This window comes from Mycteria americana, chromosome 12 (assembly GCF_035582795.1).
Source record: "Mycteria americana isolate JAX WOST 10 ecotype Jacksonville Zoo and Gardens chromosome 12, USCA_MyAme_1.0, whole genome shotgun sequence".
Lineage (NCBI taxonomy): Eukaryota > Metazoa > Chordata > Aves > Ciconiiformes > Ciconiidae > Mycteria > Mycteria americana.
The window spans coordinates 4,387,527-4,411,878 of record NC_134376.1 but is presented as its reverse complement, the minus strand read 5'-3'; the positions used below and the strand labels follow the sequence as shown (position 1 = coordinate 4,411,878).

At 46.8% G+C, this 24,352-nt stretch overlaps 1 long non-coding RNA gene across 3 annotated transcripts; it reads left to right on the top strand.

The window, feature by feature from the left end:
* The first annotated feature begins 1,410 nt into the window (after nt 1-1,410).
* LOC142415836 (uncharacterized) lies at nt 1,411-20,951 on the top strand. 3 transcript variants are annotated; one of them, XR_012777552.1, is made up of 5 exons: nt 1,411-1,462; nt 1,551-1,651; nt 11,367-11,428; nt 11,797-12,902; nt 17,920-20,951. It is a non-coding gene; the product is annotated as an uncharacterized LOC142415836 (long non-coding RNA). The 3 variants fall into 3 exon arrangements; XR_012777550.1 differs by having other exon boundaries at nt 11,797-18,991; nt 20,402-20,951; XR_012777549.1 differs by having other exon boundaries at nt 11,797-20,951.
* Nucleotides 20,952-24,352: the final 3,401 nt, after the last annotated feature.

Here is a 24,352-nt window from a genome sequence, read left to right as displayed (position 1 = left end):
GGGAGAAGAAGAGGAGGAGAATGGCCTCTGTGCAGATATTGGCTGGCTGTGCCAGGAAGGAAAAAGAAGACACAAGAAATGAGCTGTTGAACCCATGGTGAGATGAGAGGGATGAGTGAGACATTTTAGGGAATAACCAACCAATCAACCAATCTCACAAGCAATTTGTCTTTCCTCATTATAAGGCAACACCATAGTGGGAGAAATGTAGGGCCATTCTCCAGAAGATTTATTGCCCTGTAGCATCTGCGTGAGAAAACTCTAAGTGCTGAGTAGAGCAGGAAATTGGAAGTAGATTGCACAACCTGCAATTCAACAAAGTTCTTGGATCTTTTGTGGAAAGAGAGTGCTGGAGTTTCAAAGCTGGCTCTAGCTTGCAAGGCTTTCTCAGCCCTAGGAGAAGAACCAGTGTAGCTTAGATCTGATGGAGGCTTTGTCATTTACTGGTCTAGATAATAAGAGCATCCCAGAGTGCTGCTTTAACCAGTACAGAGGAAAATACCTCCCAGTGCTGTGATGGATCTAACTGTGCTGAAGATTAGTGAACGAAATGCACTTACGTGAGCTATTGGAGTTTACAGGACCTCTGACACGAGAGGGGTGCCTATGTTTCCTGCCTGTGAACATATCTCTTTACAGCCCTCTGTATGTACAGCATTTTCTCAGAAACCAGCCTCAGGGACAATTATACATTAATAGCTACTTCTTTCAGAAGCAGCCAGCCCTGCTCCTGAGAAACAGCTATTTTCAGGCAGTCTTGTTCCTGAGGAACTGCTATTTTTAGTGAGTTCTATTTCTGAGGCAAAAAAAAGAAGAAGAAGCCATTTCTGTATCCCTCCACCATGGCCCAGACCCACTAGCTGTGGTTGACTTGCATTTTGCAATAAACATTTCCTCTTTACATCTCAGTAGCCTGAAGAAAGTGGTTCTCCAGCCATTACAGAAAGCAGCAATCTGAGCTGGGGCTAATTATGCAGGGAGGGCTTGTGTGAGGCAAAGCCGTGCTCACATGCTGTAGATTCCATTAGAACGAGTAGGGAGATGTAATGGGGCTCTCCTGGGAGATGCAGGACTTTTAGATACCTAATTTGGAAGTCCGTTCTGGTATCCATTTTCAACATCCCAAGAGTAATGATTAATCCTGTACTCCAGGTTTCCCTGAATCAGTTTGTAGCTGTAGTAAATATGGGCTGAACATGATAACGTCATTGATGCTACGGGTAAATGACTTGAGGCAAGAGAAGCTCAGGTTTTGTGGCCATTAACTCACTGTGCACAGTCATCTGGCAGCGATTTTGACTCAGGAATCTGCAGCTGAGATAAAAGAGGCTCCGTCAGAGCTGAGGAATGTGGTGTTTTGCAATGTAAGTATCTAATATGCTGTAGGCCCCATAAAGGCACCCCAGCAATGCTGTGTTCTCATTCCTGCAGCATCCCAACAGCATGGACCCAGAGATCTTCTGTATGTTCTTGTGGCCGTGGCCTTTCAAGGGGCATTTGGTAGATTCAACCACATGAAAATTCCAGTAATACCTTTTTTTTATTCACAGATTTAATGCAAATACTGGTGTCCTGACACAAGGGTGAAGTGGTTCTCACCGTGCTGAAGCTGTCCTGAATTTCAGCAGAGCCTGTGCAAAGTTCATCTCAGGTGTGTTACGATCTCTTCCCTACAGCTACTTCTGCCTCTGATAGGTGTGTGGCTGAAGGTAACAGGTTTGGATAACAGTGGCATCAGCAAAGGATATACACTGGAACCATGTCTTTGGCAGGTTTGTATATACTAGTAGGTCTTTCCTTGGCAGGATATTGCTATCTGGATTCAACAGAATCTGCAGCTTTAGTCTTTGAACAGGGTCACGGCAGTACTGAAAAAAAGCCGCCCATCCTTGCTCTGGCACCATTTGCTCGGGGGCTGCTCTCTAAAGACTCTGGTGTGTGTGTGTGGTCTGAAGGTCACTCTTTCTCGGAGAGAGGCTCTTCTTTCCTGTCTGAGTGAGAAGGGGAGGCTGTTAGCGGTTCAGCATTGTAAGCAGTTTCCCTCTGCTCTTGTGCAGGCAATACTGATGAACTTGGTCTCTAAGTGAAGATTATTTATCTTGGTTTTAACCCTCTGCAAGCGAGGAACTTGTTGTGTTTGTCCTGCAAAAAAAGACACTCACCCCTTCCCCTGTTTTTTTAAAATATTCCTCATATCCTCCCATCTCCAGGAAAAGTCGTTATCTCTAGACAGTTTCTTGAAACCCAATTGCCTTTGTATTCTGGTCATAAGCAGAGCATTGTTCAAAGTATGAGCGAGTCGTGGCTGCTTTTATCACAACGAGAGCCCATTATTGGCACTTTTCCCTTTTTACTGCTTCACTAGAGAAAGGCAGGCGAAAAATGGGACAGAAATCTAGGAAATGAAGGGTAATTTACAGTTCACAAAGGAGCAGTAAAAATTAATTAGCTGTCTGAGGATCCATTCCGACCTGGGCCACGGAGTTTGTGCCAGCTCTTTGCATTGCATAAACTGTCTGTGCTGTGCTAGGCTGCTGAGATCAGGCTTGTGCTGTGAAATTAAGGCTCTTTGCTGAGGTAGAAGTCCTTTGGGGCATGCAAAATGTGTATGCACACCTAATTTGGTGTGCCAAAGAGACATGATGGTGCATATAACTCAGGTCATTACATGCTCAACTGGCTACTTATGACGTTCACTATTAGTTGTCACAGTAACTGCTCATGTAAATTACGGATGCAGTTATCCACATAATTTAACACTGACCTCCTTTGAAAATCCAGGCCTAATTCCTCCTCCTTTTCCGTGTTGGTGTCTGCATGAATGAAACACACTTTACACACCATATCCATATGGTCCAGTTCCAAAAGGGGACAGAGCCCCAGAGGGACCAGAGAGGTGACAAGACACTGGCCCCGCTCAGCTATGGGCCAGTTTGGTCCTGCTGCGGGATGCAGGCACTGAGCAACTCCAGCATCTTGCCAGTCATGTTGCCAGCCCTCCAGTCAAGCCTGAGATCCCCACCTGGAGAAAGAACTTCACAAATCAGAAATGTCCTAAATTGGATCCTTTTTTGGTGCATAATTTTCAAAACTGTAATTTCCATTTGAGAACTATTTGTCCTGATCCTGAGCGTCAGCTGAACTCATTTTTTTCCCTGTAGTTTAATTTAGGCAGCAGATGCCATCAGAATGTTAATGCCTTCTTAATTCTCACCTACATGCTTTTATTCTTATTAATTTGTTATCTGGGGCTTTAATATTCTATTTTTTTCCTACTTTGATCAGTTGAAATAATTTGATGGCAGCATTTCAACAGGGCTTGCAATGGGAAAGTGTGTAATGGTGCATCACCAATGTATGTTGCTGTGTATCCTGCAGCGTGCTCAGCTGTTGTACTGTGAGAGTATGAATCATGTGATGTTTTTAGGTGATTATAGATGAGGCCTTACTTATCCCTGCTGTGAATAACTAGAGAGGGAACAAGCCTTAAGGACCATTTCCCTGGTTCAGGATTTTGCCCAGTGCAATCTAAGGGTTGGCGATGCAGCAGTGTGATCCTAGCCCATGGAAGCGCAACTGAGCTTGCCTTCAACGTGCTTGGACAGCTGCCCAGCCACAGCGGATGCTTTCAGTCAGCACCCTTAAACCATTGGTACAGGCAGGCGACGGAGGTGTACCCACAGGACTCCCTGTTCTCAGCTCAGGGGCTCAGGGATGGTGCTTCCTAAATGAGAGCCACGGGGAGTGGGGCAGGGACCTTTCCCAGCTGGGATGCAGTGTGGAGGATGTCACCTCCCAAGACCAGAGGGCAGCAGGAGCTCTTTGCAGAGAAGTGGGGATGGATGGGTTCATTGCTGCTCCCCAGCTGATACCAGATCCGACTGCACAGGAGCGTCTCTGTTGCTTAGGTAGAGGGAGGCAGCAGGTTCTGATGTTATGTAGGAAAGGATGTTTCAAGTAACAAGAACAAAGTTAAAGAGTGCCAGACAAAATGACTGGTCTTACTAGCGTAATCAAAACACTTCTGCTTAAAGGAAGAGGAAGAAAAATGCCCAAGTCCCAGACAGTTTCTCGGTCAGTGCAGTTCACTTCCTCCTGGCAGCAGAGAGAAGGGAAGCCTCGCCAAACTTTGCTGGCTACTTTGGTACAACTTCAACAAGCAAAGAAGCCCTTTTGCCCAGGAGAGGATGGGAATGACCTGAATCCCCATACCAGGAGGTAAATAAATAGAGGGAGAGGGGAACTGTTTGACCCTTTATGTTATGACAAAACTCCGCTCTTAATGCACTCACATGTAGGTTTGGGGTAGGCAGCTGCAAGGTTATTTTATAACAGCCGAAAGATACAAGATGAGATTTTCTAGAGGGACTCTTCCCCATTGTGAGACAAAAGACAGAAGAGAAGGAAAGGGGTGAGGATGAATCAGCATTTTACTATGTTGCTTCTCAAGCCCAGTTTCTACAATGGGTTCCAACATGTGCTCCAACTTAGTGCTCTAAATCGGATTTACCTACCCTTAAATTATTCAGTTTCTCCTAGTAAGTCTAAGTCTGTGGGCTTGCAAATAAACCTTTTCCTAATGCCACTGGCTCAGTTTTGGGAGGCACTAATTCAGGAATAAGGGTGTTCTCTGTGTTCTTCTCTGTGTTCCCGTGTACACAGGATTCTCTGTGTTCTTGTTATTGCTTGTTATTTAGGGGATGGAATATATGTCTTGGGTTGTCCCTCAGACTTTCTGGGAAAAGCATGGGACCAGGTTCCTTTTCATCCCTCCAATACTATCTGCAGATACCGGAGGGTCAGAGCAAACATCTCTTTTCATTGGATCCTACTTACAGGATGAGGGGTGCAGAAAATTGCAAAGTCACGTGGTTGGCTTTTTGCAAAGAAGTTTTTGAAGGTGAGGTTTGTGTTCAAGTGAGAAATGGCTTGCATTTGCACTCTCAAACATGTCTGAGTAAAGTCCCAATCCAGATGTGCCCCTTATAGACTGTTATTAATAACTGGCTAGTCTGTGTAGGGTTTTGCACAGGATCTGTGCTCCAAGCCAGGCAAACATTACCCGGTACATGTGCTCGGAAGTGCTGATTGTGTTCTTTGGAGCACAGTGACTCCCAGATCAGAGCTTGCTCATGTCCAGGCAGCCTGCAGGGCGACTGAAATGGTAACGAGCTTGTGAAAGAAAATCTCCGCATTCAGACCAAAGACTGCATAAGGCAAGGGCCTGGATAACAGCTGCATCCAGCAGTTTCATGGGAAAAATCTGAGTAGGGTAAAACTGTGGCTTTCATTTGGGCAGATGTAGTCCATCTGCTGATGGGATCACGGATGGGACAGCATCCTCTGGAAAGCTGGGATTAAGATACACAAGCAGTGCGTGCAAATTAGGCATCCGATTATGCACATGAGAAGCACGACGGTCTTCTGGTATTTTGGTTGGCTTCCAGGTTCGGGTTTGGAGTCCTTTATTTCTGGTGCATGAAGGCAGCAGCTGATGTGCTGTGCCTCAAAAGATGCTTCTGCCCCTGACGTCCAGATTCCAGCACAACACGGTGCAATGGCAGTCACACACTCGGCGCAAGCTGTTCCCCCTCCCTACTTCCCTCCACAGGAAAGTGGATCCTTCTGCAAACCAGTCCCAGCTTGGACAGAGATGCCAGAGGAAAAAGTTTCAGAGGCCAGGTCCTTCCACAGGCTTTGCCCTGTCCGTCACCCTTGAAACTCAGTCCCATTAAGAGATGATAGCTTTCTGGCTGATGCAAACTGCTGCATGACACATCGGAAATTGTGTACAGGACTTGAAGAGGTCGATGAGAGCTATCTGAATCATTCATTACCCGGTGAAGTAGGTGAGCGACTGCTATTGTCCTTATCCTTTTAGAGAAAGATGCTCAAGCACAAAAAGGTTGAGAGATTTAGTGAAGGTCCCTAAAGGGAGGGAAGAGGAAGCATCTTCCCATCTTCCCTAAAGAGGAAGCATCAGAGCTCAGAAATAGTGCTTGGTCCCATGCTCAGACAATTGTTCTTCACCTGTTTCTCTCTGAAAATCAGGTACTAAGGATTAATGTTATTACGGCTGCTCAGCTTATGCTGTAGAAACACCATAAAGTGAATTTAGTCCTTTCTGCTATTTTTTGGTTGTCGATGAATCAATCCCACTTCACCAAACAGTTCCTGCTGTGTCTCCATGATAAGCTTTCTCTCTTGGTAGGTGTTCTCTGTGCTTGGTTGGTCATTCAGTTCACATGAGGGTTCTCCTGATTCTTGTTCAGAGGAATGAGGCTTTTTTTAAAAACAAGGAAATCCTAAATGTTAGATTGCTGCTAACATTCCCTGGGGCTGCGTGGAAAGATTTATTCTTTAGGCTTCCTGGAATGGTTTCTTTGGTTCTCAGCAGCTCTCGCGCCATTCAAGAACAATGCTGTTATTTGTGTCGTTATTGCAACCAGACATTGACTTGGGCACCAGTGGTGCTAGGTGCTGTACAAACACAGAGCAACTGGGTGGTCCTTGTCCTAAAGGAACTTATGAGATCAAGGTTTGCAGTATGCTGGAGGTCAGGTCTGTCTTTATCCTTCCAGCTCTAGAGCAATGTAAGAGGTAGATAATAGAAAGAACAGAGTGGGAAGAAGGTCTTCTGCCTGAGATATGTATCTGAGGTAATTCCAGGATAGTGGGGAATAGAGAAATTCATATATACGCACTGGTAAATACATATAAATGAGGGACTTGAAGAGACCTTCAGTCTATTTGGGAGCAACTAGAATTCCTGCTAAATAAGACTCAGCAATTCATGTGGCAACTAGGGTGGTCTTGATTTTTAGCCAATAAAAGAACCAGCCTCTTGATCCCTGACTTTTTTGCAGTATCTGTTTCTTTCTCTCTTTTTCTTTTTCCTTTTCCCAGCCAAAAGCTCAAACATACCCAGAAAAGCCTGTTCTTTTCCCAGCTGGCTGCATCTCTGTGGAGAGAGCCTGTGGCCCTCTCCCATTTCAGGCCCGTTTGACCTTGCCTTGTAACCAGATGTTTCACTGGAGAACTTACACTTGAGAGAGCCTGGGTTGCATTCAGCTGCTGGTGAACTCTCTGCCTCGGTCAAGCGGCTGTAAACAAAACCAGCCCAAGAAAAACAAAACCTTTTCTAAACTGAGTTGGCCAAGGACAGGACTGAATCCAGAGATGCAGATGGCTGTTAGCATGTCTGTGAGGCTGCAGAGAGAAGCTCATCTGCCATCCCTGATCTTCAAAGATGGGTTTCACTTAGCTGGGGGATTGTTTTTTTGGGATAACAACTATTGTTCCCCTGGTTTCCAGGGGTTTGGAGATACGTGACACTGAGACCCCTTCCAATGCTGCCCACGATGCATCATACTGTTTGCAGCTGTCCATGCATTTGAGTGAGTTTCTGGCCAAGAGTATTTAGAAAGTGGTGGCTTGCTGGCCTGAAAGTCTCAGAAGAAGGAATCACAAGAACACCATAGCAAAATGATTAGTCAGAGACATCCTTTCTTCTGAGAGGCATGTCACATGCCTGTTGAGAATATTCACCTGGCGCTTCCAGACAGGCTTTCTGCAGAAACAGTCCTGTCTTCCACACTTGGTCAGGAGAAGATGTGAGCAATGTCTTCTGGGGTAAAAACTACAGCGGGAGTTTAGATTGTCAGAATATTGTTCTTCAGTTTGGGAAGTGGCCAACTCTCAGAGTTCCCATTTTGCACAAGATATCGTGGGGTTGATCATTACCTTAGATGCTGTGAGAGCCTCACATGCAAGATGGCATCCTGAACAGCGTGGGGTCCCCTCACCCTGTTACTGTGACAAGTTACAGGAGTTGGGGGCTGCTGCCCCAGGCTCTTCCAGCTTGGTTTGGACCTGCAGTTCAGATCTGAGAAAGCTTTTTCCCTGTGAGTTGTGCTTGGCCAGGTTAGAGGGCAGAGGAGTTTTGCAAACAGCGAGATTTGCCCTGTCATCTCTGAACAGAATCGGTTCTTGAGCTGGAGCCGTTCTCTGGTAAAAGGGTGTATTGTGCTGAGTTGAGATCTCTGGGAGAGGGATTGCTTGGCACACTGATCACTGCTGTGCCAGGAAGGATGGAGGCCTGTGACTGAGCAGTGTACACACAGAATCGTGTTGATACCCACATCAGTGATTTCTCCTCCGCAAGGGTCAGGCTTGCCTGTCCCCGAACATCTGCTGCTACTCAGTAGACATCCACCACTGTGTTGAGATATTTATCCAATATTCAGTATGCCCTCAGAGGGAAATGTACCATCTCCTGCTCCTACACGTATATTAACTCCACTTTCTACAGCCAAGTACCAGCTTGCTGTAGGAAATGTCGAGGTGACCTGGCTACAGCCCATGGCCACTTTCTCCTCTGATCCATCTCTGGCCCCATAAATCATTTTTAATAACCAGAGTGCTCTTAATGCAGCAGTTCTAATGTGGGCTAGATCTGTTTAAGCTAATCTGACTATTAAAGCTGGTCACAGTGATATCTGAGCACCTGTGACTTCCTCAGACCAGCTAGAATTCAGGACTGCGAAGCCAATGGCTTTTCCTGTTCATGCTGTACTGACACATCCCTCTTGGGGTGATTAATACCTTCCAGAGATGGCATTAAGGTCAGTTACACCAAGGGAAGGAAGAGATGAATGGGGCCATAGGGCAGATATTCCTTTCAGATTCCCAAATGAAAAAAATGTTCTGACTTTCCAGACCTTGGCTTCAGCATCTCATGGAGACATTCTTCTTTTGTAAGAAGCTCTGGAGGTGGCATTGCTCAGCCAACTGGGCACAAGGAGAGAGCTGGAAAGAGGAAGGGATCTGATAACACTATTTTGCCCTCTGTGCTTAGATCAACACTTCACTCTGTTTTAAACATCCGCTTCATCATTCCTGCTGTCCAGTATCCCACTATGGCCCCAGCAAGAGCTATTTTAATCCCTCATCATTCATCGGGAGGCCCCTTCCTGTTCCCATTCTATCTGCTCCTGCATGCATGTATGTGCATCTCTCCACCAAGAAATCCCCTGTGCTAGCTGTTGTCGGAAAGGTCACCCAGGGATATTCACAAACAGCAGGTGTAAAATTAACAACTGGTGCGATTCCAATCATCTGGCAGGAAGGAAAACATTGGACAATAGGTAGAGCCAGGGTAAAGTTTCCAGCTGAAGGCTCATTGCCTGATATAGGACGACATATCGGTGGGCTGGGAACTCTCCTAAGAATGTGAAACCGATAGGGTATTAGCAGGCCCTCTCTGCCCCTCCAACACAATTGTTTTCAGCTTGCTCAAAAATATTTGGAAATGTTACCGAGCAGGACGTGTGGGCGAGAAGGCATCCTCTAGCCAATCAGCCGAGTAGATTTCAGCCCTCCCCTTGAATTTCAAGCTTTTATTTTCCCTGATGGAAAGGAAGGTGAATCCTCCATGATTAATTTAGGGATCTTAAAGCATTTTGGATGAGTTCCTGCAGCACACTAGCAAGTGGTGCTCTCAAGGATTAAGGAAATTGTGGAGAGATGGCAAGGTAGATGGGTGGATATATGATTGATACGGATTCTGACCCATTATCATTTTTGTTAGTGGAACTGATTTTAGCTGCATGAAACAATGTGGGTATCACTCGATAACGGCATCTTGATGGTATAAGTCTTTTGGAGGCATGAATGATAGATCCTGTTAGACATTGACTAGTGTCAGCAACCAGAATGGTGGCTTGAATCCATGAGCACAGCCGTAAGATTTACTGTATAATTCAGGCTGTGGATGTATCCAAGGAAAGTTGGCAGCACTGAACACAGTGGAGACAATGGAGAATGGAAAAAGTTGTTGAGAAGTTTGGTTTAAACCGTGGTGAGCTGAGTTGTTCTGCAAGTATTAGAGAGACTGCAGTAGCTGTTCCCAGCTTGGAGAAGGAGTTTGGCCAGAAGTTCTAACAAACACACAGCCTTTCCTCCGCTAGAGTTCAAACACAGAAGTCTTGCTTCTATGAAGTAAGAGTAAACGTATGGGGATTGCTGCACCTCAAGAGCTGTACATCAGTGCCTACAGCTATCTGGCTTCTTTAGTCTTCTCTGCCCTTCTCCTTCCCCACCCTCAAAGCTGTCAGTTGGTGTGACGTGACACCAGGTACCCTTCAGGAAAATACTACCACACCACAACCAGAACTTGTAGGATCATGTACAGCTTACACAACGTCCATCCTCTGCTTAAACAGGTTTGGTACAAGCTCCATCCACCGCAATACAATCGGTGCTGAAAAAGTGCTCTTGCGGGTCTCTGAGTCTATGTAGGGATCCCATTGCTCTCACTTAGCAGGGATCTCACACATTGACTGTGCTGACAAAGGATGCCTGGGCTGAGAGGAGGACTGATAATGCAGTGTAACTCTGACATACGTTGTCAGCAGCGCTGCCATCGCCAACGAGAGCAAGGGGGAGGACTGAAATTCTCCCGTTCAATTGGGCGAATTTGACACCTTCTCGTTCTTGTGTCCTCGTGGCTCGGCCACTTGACATTTCTAAACATTCTCAAGCAAGTTCACTGGAAAACTATCCCATGTCAGGAGCTGGTGATGTCAAGGCTAATAACAGTCCTGGGGTCAAATCCTTCTGATCCTTCAGGCAAGGACCTCAAGATTTGGCTCCAAGTCAATAACAAGGTCTGTCACGTTGACGATGGCTTAGTATGAATCCCAGCGCAAGCCTTTCCCAAACAAAGTGCGTTCATTTGGTTTTCCATGCAGAAAAAGGTTAGCAGTTTCCAAAGGTGGGTTCTCTCTTCCTTGCATGGAGCAGTGAACGTAAGCGGTGAGCTTGGAACGGGCAACAGCACTTCGCCTTAGAGCAGGTGACGGGGACGGTGATAAATCTTTATCTGGGAAATTCTTCTCTTCCCCTCCGAAATGGTGCAAGATGATTGTTTTCATCTCTAGAGATGCTGGTTTTTTTTTTTTCTGTGTCCCCTTCCATCATTTGGATGTTAACAATACCACTTGGCTGCTTTTGTTAATGTTACAATGGACCTTGGAAAGAGGGAGCTAGCCATATTGGGAAATGCACGGCTGGATGTCGGGGAAGGAGATAGCAGGGATCTTACTGGCTCACACTTGTGCTGCAGTGAAAAAAGGACTTGTAGGATGACATTCACTTTGCTATTACATTATAATCCCGACAGCGTGTTGAGAATGATGCCACTGGAATGGTGTCCAAAATGATAATTATAACTACTTCCTATTTTTAATTTCCTCTTAATAAGGGAAACAGTGGTCATCATCCTAACAATAATGATTCTGCTCTGCCCTTCCAGATGTCAGAACATTATAAAGCATGAGTTAACAAACACTGATGTCTCTCCACAGGCCTTTCTTCTGAACTGAAAACTCCTGTGCAACCCAGCCCACCCAGACACACCCATCAGCAGGTACAAACCAGGGCACTACAGAAAATGCTGTACCTGCTTTTCTGTTGGCCTCATTTTACAAAGGAGTATTTGAATCATGGAGAAATAAGGTGACTTACTCCATGTCCCTTGGTGAGTCAGTGGTAGAGAACAGGTTCAGCTGTTCACATCTCATTTTTCTCTGTCAAATGGCCTTTTTGCTATTTTTTAGAAGGCATTTGACATGAGGTTCCTAAATATGTAAGCTGATGTTCAGAATTGCTGAGTGCTCACTAGTTCCCCTCCAGGCAGTACCTAAACAAGATACCCGTGGGGAAAGCTGTCTTGTCTTGAATATCAGCAACCACTAATAGTTATTCCTCTTTATACAGTCATATATATTTTTGCAGGTGGACCCGAGCTCTGCACACCCAGCCAATCTGATGCACGCAGAACCAGCACAAGTCAAGGAGGACCACAGCAGATAGCCCCAGTTTCCTGAACTGCTATTAAGAACAACATGACTGTTTCACACATACCTCCTAAAGACCCACCTGATGATAGGAAGTCCTTTGGCTGGGAGGGTTTGAGCTATGGTTGTCAAAAGTCTTAGCTAAGGGAAAGTTGGTCCACGTGGCTTGGCTGAGTGACGCTTTGCTTCTGAACAGCTCCTGACTCCAGATAAAGTGGGTGTCTCATTTTGCAAAGCACTTATCTCCTGCTGGCTTATAGGAAGTTTCTGTAGGATCTCTCTCCATTGAAGGTCAGATTTCATGTATCTTCTGAGATCCTAGAACCAGGGTTTTGCTGTGCTAGAAAAGCAGAAAGGAGAAGACAATATGAGGCTAGCAACATCTGAGCAAAACAGTGTTTATGGCTCAGACAGCAATTCCAATTATCCAGCACTTAGGCATCGAGAAGATTCAGATAAGAGGTCTCAGATTTAGCTCCTCTCTTCTCTCTGCAAGTTAATGTGCCACTTTTCTTCCTTTTTTTTTAAGCAGACAATCAAATCTGTGATAGCAAATTTCAAGTTAAAAGGAAAAGATTGTCTCTCCAGAGAATGGAAAGAACCATTTTGGCTCTAGGGTGAGTTTTGTGATCCACCTGAAGCATGGGCAGCTGTCATTATACACACATTATACAGAAGCTAGTGAGCTTGTTGCAAGAGTAGCTGGATAAAATCCTATAGCTTTTTAATAAAAATATTTGAGTCTATGATACATCATTTGCTGTACTGGGTAAAACTTAACTGAGCTCCTGTTATGCTTCCATCAGGGCTATTTATACACTGTGACAATGCAGGAACCTAGTTTCTGACTTCTGCCTTAAATCTGAGGAGTTGACTGAAAATCATATAGTTCCTGCAGATCATATGAAAACCTTAACAAAAGCTCTGCTCTGTAGCCCCATCCATTTCTTCTCCATCGCCAAGGGACCAGATTGCCAAAAGAAGAGGTGTTATCACCAAGCTGATAGGAGCTGTCTCCCTTCCTTCCCTGGAGTATTTATACAGGTCAGTCCCTCTAATACGTAAGCTCTTATTTCCTGGCAGTTTCCTCATAGGAGCGCTTCCCAATTTTCTTTCTCTCCTCACTGCATAGCCACCCACAAACAGCTTTTCAGTCATCTGAGTGCTCGTAGATCACTAGCATATAGCAAAGCTTTAAGGAGCATGTGCAAACAACCTATATACTAATCCAACAGCACCGTGTTGAGGCTTATCTTTATTTTCTGGGATAGATAATCATCATCTTTAGAAGAGCTTCTTCCTTAACACTTTGCTTCTAAAAGGCCATCGATCCAATCCAACCCTGTTTTCTACCAAGAGCTATGGCTCTGAACCCTGTTATACTTCTGAGTGATGCCCGTTTCACTCACCCATTCTAGCTACTTCTGGTTACCTGGGTATGTCAGCAAAAACTTCTGCAGTGTCCTGACACCTGGTGTGAGGCTTAGGCAGCAGCAAAGCTCTTCTTCTCTGAGCCTTTCCTATCTACCACAGAGTTGATTGAATTGCTCTCCCTCCTTGCCCTTTGCATTACGCTATGGGGTGGAGAGGAAGCAGCCCTCTGAATTTAAAACTCTCCTACCCTTCTTTTCCCACACAAGTTAACTCCCAGCCCTTGCTTGCTTCTGCTCCAGCCCCCTTCTGAGCGTGCTCTCATTAAGACCCCAGAGGGAGGAGGTGATGCTCTGAAATTGTCTTAATTGCTCTTGTTTATGCTGGTTACGATGGCAATAAGTTGCCATGCAGAGGAGGCTTTCTTCAGATGTGCAGGTTCTCCATTGTTCCGTATTCTGAAGGATTGTCTGTAGGCAGCTCCAAGTCATTTACAACAATAGATTAATACGAAGATCAGTAATACTGGGTGACTCACAGTCACACACATGCGAGACCCGCCAATCGCTGTGACCTGCCACCGGATTTGAGGGGAGGTTAAATGTTGCTGGTATGCTCTTGCAGGATGCTGAAGAGATAATGCTTTGCAATTCCACAGTTTCTGCTATCCAGGAGCTCCCCAAACATGAATGGAGAATGCTGTTTCACTAGGGCAGGCAATGACTGCGGTCATTGCTGGAAAGCAGGGAACTGGAGCAGAGTGTGTCTTTTGTCCAATGTACATTTTCAAGTGCCAAAGTTTAAACAGGGGTCAGGAATCCTGACTTTTAGTCCCTGATCCGTCTGCCAGGCACTCTATCATCCAGATCCTAAAGAGGATCTTTTATGTGTGTTGTGCGCTACTTGTACTGTATCCCATTTATCACTGTTGAAAATGACAGATAACAGCTCCGTCTCACATGTTCTTCTCTAGACCTCTGCAGTACAGTGTCTGGGTCTTCATTTGGCAGAGACCCACTGGAGATGATGTTGATATGCCCCAGCTGTGGGTTTGCCCGTTCTGGCCCACTGTTCAGACCTAGGGCTCCATGCTGGGGCTGACTGCATTGGACTAGGGGTACTTTGCTTTCCATTCTTACCTTTCTGGATAGTCCCAGTCTGCCAGATCAATCTCAGAGACACCCTACATCCCTGTGATCCATCCCTTGAACCAACAGGTCTGTGTGCCATCCTTTCCCCTATATCCTTGGCTCAGGAATATATGTGCCCTCCTACTATGTCCCCACTAGTCCCTATTCCTCCAGGATCCACCATTCTCCTTCCATGTGCCAGACACTCCGTGCATCGCCTGCCTCTCTCACCCATCATTCTACTTCTCCCCTGCTGTCAGGGGCTCACCATTCCCCCCATCTTTCCTTTCCCCCATGCTGGGTAAAAGGGGAGGTGCCCACTCCCATTTTTTCCCTGTTTGGGAGATACATTATTCAAACAGTAGGGAACACAGGCAGAGCTGAGAGGAAGGCTGGGTTGTGCTGGAAGGGATTAACAGCTGTCATCAACCTGCTCTTGATGCTAAAGTCCATTACGGAGCTGGGTCAAGCTGCTGAAACTCCTCACCAGTTTCCTATTTTCTGCCTATTTGCAGTCCTTGGATGCTGACAACAGCCCCATAATTTCCAGTGTCAGTTAGGTTTGGTGCTCCTTGTTACCATATTGCACGTACTCCAGCAAACAGACAAGTGGAGAAATACTTTCCAGCTGAGTGTGAAAAATTGCCTTGCTCAATCCATAAGTAATGTGCTTCATTGAGTCTAGCTAATTTTCTTCCCCATATAAAACAGTGCAGTTTCTGCATAATTTTGTGCATTACAAAAACACCAGATCTCAAGAGCTTGATGGTGGGCCAGGCCCCAAGTGTGTCACTAAGCAATTACTGAGTCCCCGCCTGCCTCAAGCTGAATAAAACCTTGAGGCAGAAGCTGAGGGCCTAACCCCTGATTAGATCTGTGTGCTTTTCCATATTCATAACAACAGAAATGTGCTTATACTGGGTCAGCAAAGGGCTGATTCAGTATCCTGTCTTATATATAGCCCCAAAGAGGGTGCCTAGGAAGGACTAGGAAGACTTTTCTTCCATAAATGTGTATTTTATTTGGAAATTTAACTTATATAAATGGTTAGAAGTTCTACGTAATTAGTAACCCTCAGTGGATTTCTCTTCCACAAACTTTTCCAGAGACTCCCCAAGAAAATGTTCATATACATTTTTAGCCTTTTCAGCATCCTGTGGCAAGGAGTTCCTCAGCTTAACCACACATCTCCTTTCATTTGAACCTGAAATCCCCCTGTTCCCAGGAGGTTTTGAACCACCAACCTTTTGGCTAGCAGTGGTACACATTCACAAAGATCTTGAATTAGCCATATATTTAGAGGTAAAGGTTGTCTACTTTCTCCATACATTTGAATCCACTATCTGCTGTAAATCTGCACTGCAGTGTAGTCACCGTGCTGGAAGGAGAAATGTGGAAGAACTTGAAGGTCTTTGAATGAAATAGTGCAAAGCACCTGCATGAGGTACCAGTGGTCACCTACGAAACAGTCCCCTTGGAGTCACCACATGCTGCCATCACTAGACGGTGACATCTCCCAAGCTTTGGAGCAGACCTGGTTGACAATCCAGAAGAGGGCAATGGTGACACATCCTCACTGATGCTCTGAGCACCAAATCAGCTGAGGACAGCCACTGAAGGAATGTAGCCAAATAGCCAAACCACCTTGGCTAGCAAATCTGCATGTTCCTGGCTGTTTTGTGGCAAGCAGATTGAAGTGGGAGGCAGCTTTCAGCTACTGTCTCAGGTCAGATGGGACTGTCAGTCAATTGTTAATTATGACTCTTCTTCTTACTAATTTCTGTAACTTCTATCACCATGGCAGCTAACTGCTGTGGAAAGATTCAGCCAGAAAAAGGAGAAGACAACCAAACTTTTCTTAGCAAGGGAACAGGAACTAGCTACAGCGGAAGGGGGGTGGAGGAAAAGATCTGTAAATTGTCTTCTAGGAGAGTCTAACGCCATGCTCTGAAAGCTGGTCAGGTTTGGCTTTGCGTGGTCCTATCAAGGGGAGTCAAACCTGTATTCTGACTGTCCTGTGCTTGAGACCTTACGTTCAGCTAGCCTGGTCCCAGCACAGCACGTGATGAATATATGGTACCTGTTCATTCCACAGGATGCTGGGCACTACGATTTTTCTTACTCTGCTCCGATTACTGTAAAACTGCATTATTATCACATTTTCTCTGCCCTGACCTGGTCAGTCGATCAGTTCTAATCTTTGGTGATGGCTGTGTGTCCGCATAGGGAAGGAGGAGGAGAAACTTGACAGCATTTCGAATTCTGATTAATTTTTAAACTTCCTCTCTTTCTGCTTATTTTGAAGCTTTTGTCCTGATGCTGAATGTGTTCTTTCCCCCATGTGTCACTTCTAGAGGAATACTGTGGAGATGAAATGCCACTCAACCATCACAGGGCATTTTACCTGTGGGAACTGGATGGAAAGCCATGGGTCAGGACCATACAGGGCCCTAGGACAGTTGGCTGCTTCTGTCACTGCAGCAGCCCACAGGAACATAGTGACACAGTGCCTGAGTACTTCTGTAACGTGAGCGGAGCGGGCTGCCTGGGATTGTTAAAACCACCACCATTTTGTTGCTGTTTTGCAGCAACACCGTGCGATTCTTGCTAAAATGACTGTGTCTGGCCCATTCAGCAACTTTCATTTCTGATTAAGCTTTCCAGCCTGTAGGTATCTTCTCTCACACCTGTCTTACCATTTCCATTTAGAAGGGTTTAATTTAGAAACCCATTGTACCTGGCCCTGCACAGACCAAGCCAATTTATTTTACATAATGCCTCAGCACTTTAGGGAAACAGGCTTGTTCTAAGTCCTTTCTGAAGGGAAGGATGGACTCATGCTTCAGGTATTGGTTTGAGATCTAGGAGAAATGGACCCTGTTCTGACAGTGTTCATGGATTTCCCGAGACCTTTATCAAATCACTTACCCTGCCTTGAACATAACTTCTGTATCTGGAAAATAATCAACATAACAACGCTTTCCCTACCTCTGGTTTTAGGAGGATAAACGTAGTATCTAGATGGCATCAAAGTCCTTGTGTTCTGTGCTTTACAAATAGAATAAAAAGCTGATTTCTCTGCTGGAGGGACTTCAGTGTGTAAGTGCAAGATGGGGACAACAGGCAGGTGCAGGTCTGCTGAGAAGCAATGAAACAAGGCAGAGCTGATGGTCAAATAGACCCTGGGCATTGCCCACCAGCTGCCTAGCTGCTGGCAGCCTTTCCATCGGCATCTCGTCAGGGATGTGCAGGGAGAGAACAAATCACTCCGTGGGCGTTCACAGGAAGCTACCCCCGAGCGCGAGGGAGAGGCACAGGACAACGCACACGAGGGGCGGTTTGAGAATCCACGTGGGTGATCTTCCCAGCAAGCCTGGGGGACAGGAGACTCCGTGATATGCCTGAAGGAGGCACAAACACACGCACCCCCCCTCAGCAGAGAGCTCAGCTGGCAAGATTTGATCTTTTCATTCACTTGAGGCTTTCTGTCTGCTCACTAAATGCCCCTGGACCTTGCTTTTCAACTCTCTTTTCTTTCTCTTTCTTTGTCACTGCCACAGCAACACGTGAGTTTGAGAAGTTATGTGCAGGGGAAGATGAGTTTGCGCTGAGGAGGTGACTCGAATCCTTTGCAGACCCCACTGGAGCCAGTAGATCTGAAGGCAGATGCTCTCCATCCGGGGGGGCCACGAGCATGGGTGAAACTTCCAGTGGTTACGTGCCCTCCAGAACTCTCATCACCATCAGTCAAGCTCTTCCCCACAAAACAGTAGCAGAGGAAGCTCAAGAAGTATTGCTTTTTAATTTCAGTGCTGCCACAGTCACTGACGTCCTCGCTAATCCTCTTGCGGCAGCAGGCTGCTAATCAAAAACTCTTTGCTCGCCACTTTGGCATCATTCTGCGAAGCCATCGGAGCACAGAGATGCTCAATTCCTCCCCCTCCACACACCTTCCATTGTCTTCAGGACTGACAGCTCTGATGTGGAGCAGTGATAAAAGCCAGCTGATGCTGTCAGGGCCCGATACAATTGCACCGCAGGGAAAAAGGCGACTGGCTCTGACTCATCCTAGCCGCCTGGAGCTCAAGATGCCTTGCACGCGTGCTGTCTCCTGGCACGGCTCAGCACAGAGCAACGCACCGTCGGTGGGTTCTGGATACTGCCCTGTGAGGCAGGAGTTGACCGTAGGCCTTTGAAAGGGCTAGCACTGGTGGCCAACTGGGTGGCCAGCCATCCTTTCAGATGCTAGGAAAACCCAAGGAAAAAAAAAGACTCATTTGCAGATCTCTGCTGAAGTCTTTGGTGTGTATGGGGGAATAAAAGTAGTTGGTTGGATGTTCCTCCGCTTGACCTGTGTTCAGGGGTGTTTAGCAAAGCATTTGTGCAACTCCTGAGTGGTAATCTATGACAGTAGCACCTCTCCTTCAGCTCCTCACATGCCCATCCTTATGGACTGAGCTGAGCCGGGGCGGAACTTCTGGGAGGCTCCAAAATGCAGGGGTTCCAGACTTGAAATGCATCAGGAGTGCCAAGCCAAGAAGGGAAGGACATTCAAAGAGGGGAAGTTGGACTGTGATGTGAACTTCTGGGTGACCTTGAGGAAACTGGCTCAATGCTGCCCATCCTGGCCAGGTCAGCAGCTGAAATTTCCATTACTGAATGTAGAAACTCAGGGGTCATTTCTGTTTCATTTTTTACTTTTTCCCAAATATGACATTGAATGAGAGGCATTAGGAGTTCCTCCTATAAATAGGATCACCCCTGTCAAAGCTGGTTAAGTCATACCCAGTGTCAAGCCCATAAACAAGGTGCCTCTCAGATGCACTGTCTGGAGAGTGCAGCGGGGTGTACAGGGAAGTTTGACAGCTCCCTGTTTGACTAGTTGGCATTGGGACACCAGCTATTTTCAAGGCAACAAACCTAATCATTCCCAGCTCCCAACTGGAGGACATGGGGAGCAGTGCAGGACAGAAGCGATGTAGTCGAGGACCACTGCTATATGTTGCGGCAGAAGTGCAGCCTCCCAGCTATATTGTGAGAGGAGGCAGCTAAGGCATAAACTGTGCCGGTGCTGGGACCTCCATGGCTACCGTCACAGCAGTGGTTAAATGCTCTGATTTCATCCATTCCTTCAAGGTCTTTCCCCAATTCTGCCCTAGAGGTCTAGGATGACCTGGAAACCCTGCACTTTCAGTTGACTCAGTTTCCCCTGGACAGAGCTGCATCTTCCTCTTCCTTTAGAGCTGCCCCGGTCTTTAGCTCCATGACAAGCCGTAGTTTCAGCAGTATCTGTTACAAAGCGGCTTTGCCGTACTGGCAGTCAGCTGGGGCATGGCAGTGAAGCCAGAGACACAAAGCAAAGCATCTTTGAAACAAGAGAGAGTAAGTGTCCCCTCGTGCCAGCTGCAGGGACATCTGGATGGAGCTGTCTTGGCAGAGCTGCAAGGGTCAGCAGGGTAATGGATCACGGTGGCTCTGTAGTAGAGGACCTCAGGGTAGTGGGAGTTGGCGGAGGAACCCTGAGGTCCCCTTCCCTTCCCTCTCACCCCTGGGAGCTTCTTCCCACCTTTTCATCAAACTTTGTGCTGCTCTGAGACTGGGGGCTGCAAGGAACCTGTTCTGCTGGAGTGATGCAAGTGAATGTGTCTTAAAAAAAACAAAGAAGGATTTTTTAAAAAAAAATAGATCATTTCTGTGGTCTGATTTCCCCACAGATCCACAAGCACTTGCATCAGTACAGCTGAGGGGGTGGAAAACTGAAGTGGGGGCAGAAAGGAACAAAAACTTTCTAAGTCAGCTCTACCACTGAAAATTTTCTGTACCTATATGGAGACCTATAGCTGCTTGTCCCTTCCAGACTTTAAGACTTGTCTGGTTCTTGTATACAGAGACACAGGCAGCAGAGCAGAGAGGAGAGATGATTTGTTTGAAGCTGAACTGGGAGAAGCTTAGCAGAGGAGGAATCGCTACTTGTTCTGAGATAGGCTAATTATATTCTTTGTCCTTGGAAGCTAACCCTTTTCTACTCTGCTTGCATAATAGAGATCCTATAGCTTTTTACAGAAGTACAAGGGTTTCCCTCCCATCACCGCTGTACACAGCAGCCTGTCCCACTGCCAGCCTCCACCCCAGAAGCGTCTGGATGTCAGTCCTGCATTCCCCGGAGAGCTGCTGAAGCACTTTGGATTCCTCGGAGATGGAAACCTTTCTAGAAACGCAGGGTAGAGTTACTCTAATTCCTTGCTGTTTGGGATCAAACTGAAGCCTGCTGCTTAATGGGGGATAAGTGGATGTAATGCAGTCAGTCAATAACTTTACGCACACGCACAGAGCCCTTCGGATTACTGCTTTCCAAAAGTGAGAGTCTCCCTCACGAACCCTGCAACACACTGACTCAGCCCTGAGCCTTTTGACTTTGTTTTTCCTTCTTTACAAAGTGACTTGTACTTTTAATTCTCCCCCCCACTTATTCATTTTTTTCCCACTTATTAATTTTTTTCCCCCATAAAAGTTTTCAGCTTGTCAAACGACTCTCCCTCTCCCTGTCTCTTTTCTCTTTGCCTTTTGCAGTGGGAGGAAAGATAATAATAAAAGGAGCAGTTTTCAAATAAAAAGCCCCACGTGTTACCTGGGAACTGTCTCTCAGCATCCAAATACCCGCTGGGGCAGAGATCGCTGAGTCCCCGCTGTTGTTTTGTACCCGCGAGACACTGTTTGTGTTTTGTCACTAAATGCTGCTGTCAGGTCTGTCACTTGGTACAAGCAGGACTCACTGGGCCCTTGTGAAATAGGATTTCCCTTTACACTTCCCTGCGAAGCGCTCCTCACTCCTTCCCTTCCTCCTGACCGGGGAAATTGCTGCTTTGGCTGCTACCATGGTAGTTCCCAGGCTGGAGGAACGGGGTTTGGGAGCATTTGTGCTCTCTGCCTCGTCGCTCTGAAATGCTCCTCGTCTTGGGCAGCCCTTTGGTCCCGCCTGACATCTCAGTGGGGAGGTGGAGGGAAGGGTGAGATGAAAGGATCTGGTGAGCCTGCCTTCCTCTCTCTGTCGATTCTCGGTCCCTGCTCAGCTTCAAGCTGAGCCCTTCAGAAGTTCAGCACTCTCCGCAACCCCCTGGGACATTTAGGTTTTGGCCACCTTTTGTATGGCCTTACTGAATTGCTCCTAGAAGAAGAAACTTGCAGGAGAAGGAGCTCCAGACCAAGGTATTCCTGTAAGACCAAAGGACTTGAAATGGCTCCCTTGGGCCCCCCAGATAGGGAGATGCAGGAGGTGATGGCCCACGCTGCTGCACTTATCCCAGCCCTCCATTCCCCCACAGGCTCTGAGCTAAAAAGCTCATTTGACTTTTATGAGGGCTGGAGAGACCAAACAAACAAAGCCTCAGGGTTTAGTCAGCGCCAGCGGGTACAACACGTGCCTCTTCCTTCTCTCCCTTCTTTTCATTCCTGTTGACAGCTCTCCCAAACACGTGGTGTCTGCTTGGCTCGGGAGCCTCTCCTCAGGAATGAGCCTATTGATTGGGGCAGGAGAGCATTTCTTACCATCTCTAGTGGGGGCACACCTTCTCTTTGACCTCCAGGACATCTCAATACCCTCTGAACTCCAAGGAAGCTGAGAAAGGCAGGGAAGGAGGGGGAGAGATGCTGGAAGTGTCTTGAAGCATGGAGATGCTCTACTGAACAGAGAAGTGATTCAGACATGAGCTCAAAAGCTTCCAGGTAGAAGGGGCATGGCATTTTCCCTCCCTGCTCTTTCCCGGAGCTCTGTCTTACAACCACAGCCTGTCCTTTCCACTTCAAAAGTGGTGGGAGTCAGAGGAATTCACAGACCTCGAGCTGTGGTCCCCACAGCCTCAGCCTCCCCCAAGCTGGGGGTCTGGCTTGGGTCCCTGCAAAGGTAGAGCTGGAGGCAACGTTTGGAGCTGCAGCAGAAAAGCTCCTTTTCCCACACACTGCTGGGTTTTGTTGACTGTAACAAACCTCTCCCTTGGCTGCTGGGACTGTGCTCTGGGGCCAGGAATGAAGCATTGCTCATCCTGCTCATCCGTTCATTACAGGAGTTTTGGGAATCTTTGTAAATAAGCCAAGAACAGGAGAAATAGAAATTCCTCCCGTTCCAGGCCCTGCCTGACACTGCACAGATCCTTTGTTCTTGGCTTCTTTCTCCCTCCCAAGGCCTCAGAGAAGTTCTTCCAACAACACACCACCCTGCTCAGCTTCTTCCACCAATTAGCAGTTCTCCATTAACTAGCCATCAATAATTCCGTCAATTAGCCCATCTCTTGAGGCTCTCCTTCCCCAGCTGCTAGCACTGCCACTTTAGCACCAACAAGAAAGGAGCACTCAAGAGCTATATATATATATATACATATGCTTGTATAGGACCTCTTTGTTCTTGCTAACTTTGTGGTGCTTCTGGTTTCAGCTAGTCCACAGAAAGCTCAGGATCAGCCCATATCCTTCTTATTGCTTGGAGTCCTGCCTTCTGGGCTGTGCTGGCAGAGGGGAACCAGATCTTTCTGGCATCGATTTCCTTGCTTTTTGTTGGAGGGAGTGCGTGAGGGTGCCAGGAAGGCTTTGCAACAGCCCATGGTATCCTATGACCTGGTCAGGCATGATGGATCCAGGATGGTAAGAAATAAGCTGTATGTGTTGCAATGGAGACTATTCAATAAAATAAATGTTTTCAAAGGAGAAGGAAAGTAGCAGGAGCTAGTAGAAGAAAGGATGTTTTCAGGCCTTGAAGGGGAATCTGGAGAAAGAGAGATCCTTTTTCAAGTGTAAAATGGTGTCAGTAGGAACATAGTATTGCTATTCCTTTGATGAGAGCAGCTAACTGAAGATGGGAGGACTTGCAGGTTATCCCAGGTAGGAGGAGAAAGTGGCAATGGAGTGGAGGTTCCTTTGAAGTGCTCTGGTCCTGCAAAGAAAGGACACGCTCCTGCTTGCCTGTACCCAGCAGGAATCGGAAGCAGGGGACGTGGCCATGCTTGCAGCTCTGCCCTGCTTTGTCAGTGCTCAGCACAGACATCTCTGGCCCTGTCTCTTCTCTGGGCCATGCTCTCAGAGCCCTGCCTGGCTGAGCCTGGAATTGCCTTGCTGCTTTTCTCCCTTTTCCATGGTTTATCCTGTTTATTTCCCCTGACGTATGTACACTGCTTTGCATTTAAGACATTGCCTAGCAAATTCTCTCAGCCCTTTCCTGGGCACATCCATGTGCTTTTTTTGCATTGTTTGAGGCGTGGATTGCTGCTGGCTTGTTATCTTCTATCAGTGCCTCTTCTTCTAATGCTAAAGGTGAGCCACAGGGACAGGATCAAGGCACAGGAGGAAGAGAGAAGGTAAGTGGATTAACCAGGACAGCTCTGCGTGTCTAGGAGCTCTTAAACTGTGTGATGGTCTTGCAAGGCAAATGATAGAAGACTGAAAATTGGGGATACCCAAACCTAGCCTAAGGTGGAGGGCAGAGAAGGGGAAAGGATGTGATATTCCCTGGCATCTGCTTTTTGCTCTTGGACCCTCCAGCTTTTAGTTCCTGATACAAGCAGGGCAGCACCCAGCTGGTATGAGTGGAGCTGTACCTGCTTCCGTCAGCCAGGAAGGTAGGGGTGTGTGTGATTTTATGCTATGCTTTCAGTCCCCGGATACCTCTTGAAAACTTCTCCACCTTGTCCCTTTTCACAAGGCCATAGGAGAGTGTGGCCAGCTATTTCCTAGTTCCTGAAGGGAAATGCTAAACAGGGACCTGAGAAACTATATGCCCAAATCCTGCGAGTAAGCTGTAGGTGCTCCGCTGCATTAAGCTCAGGAGTAGAGCTAGGCGGTGCACTCGGTTTTGCTCAGGTAACACAAAAGAAAAGGACAGTGGCTGCAAATTAATTACTGTTAATGATGCCACCTTCCTGCAGAGGACAGCAATTTCTGTAGAGGGCACAAGGCTTGGTTTTACCGAGTGCCCAGCCTGTAAAGATGCCTTCTGGCATCCCTGCA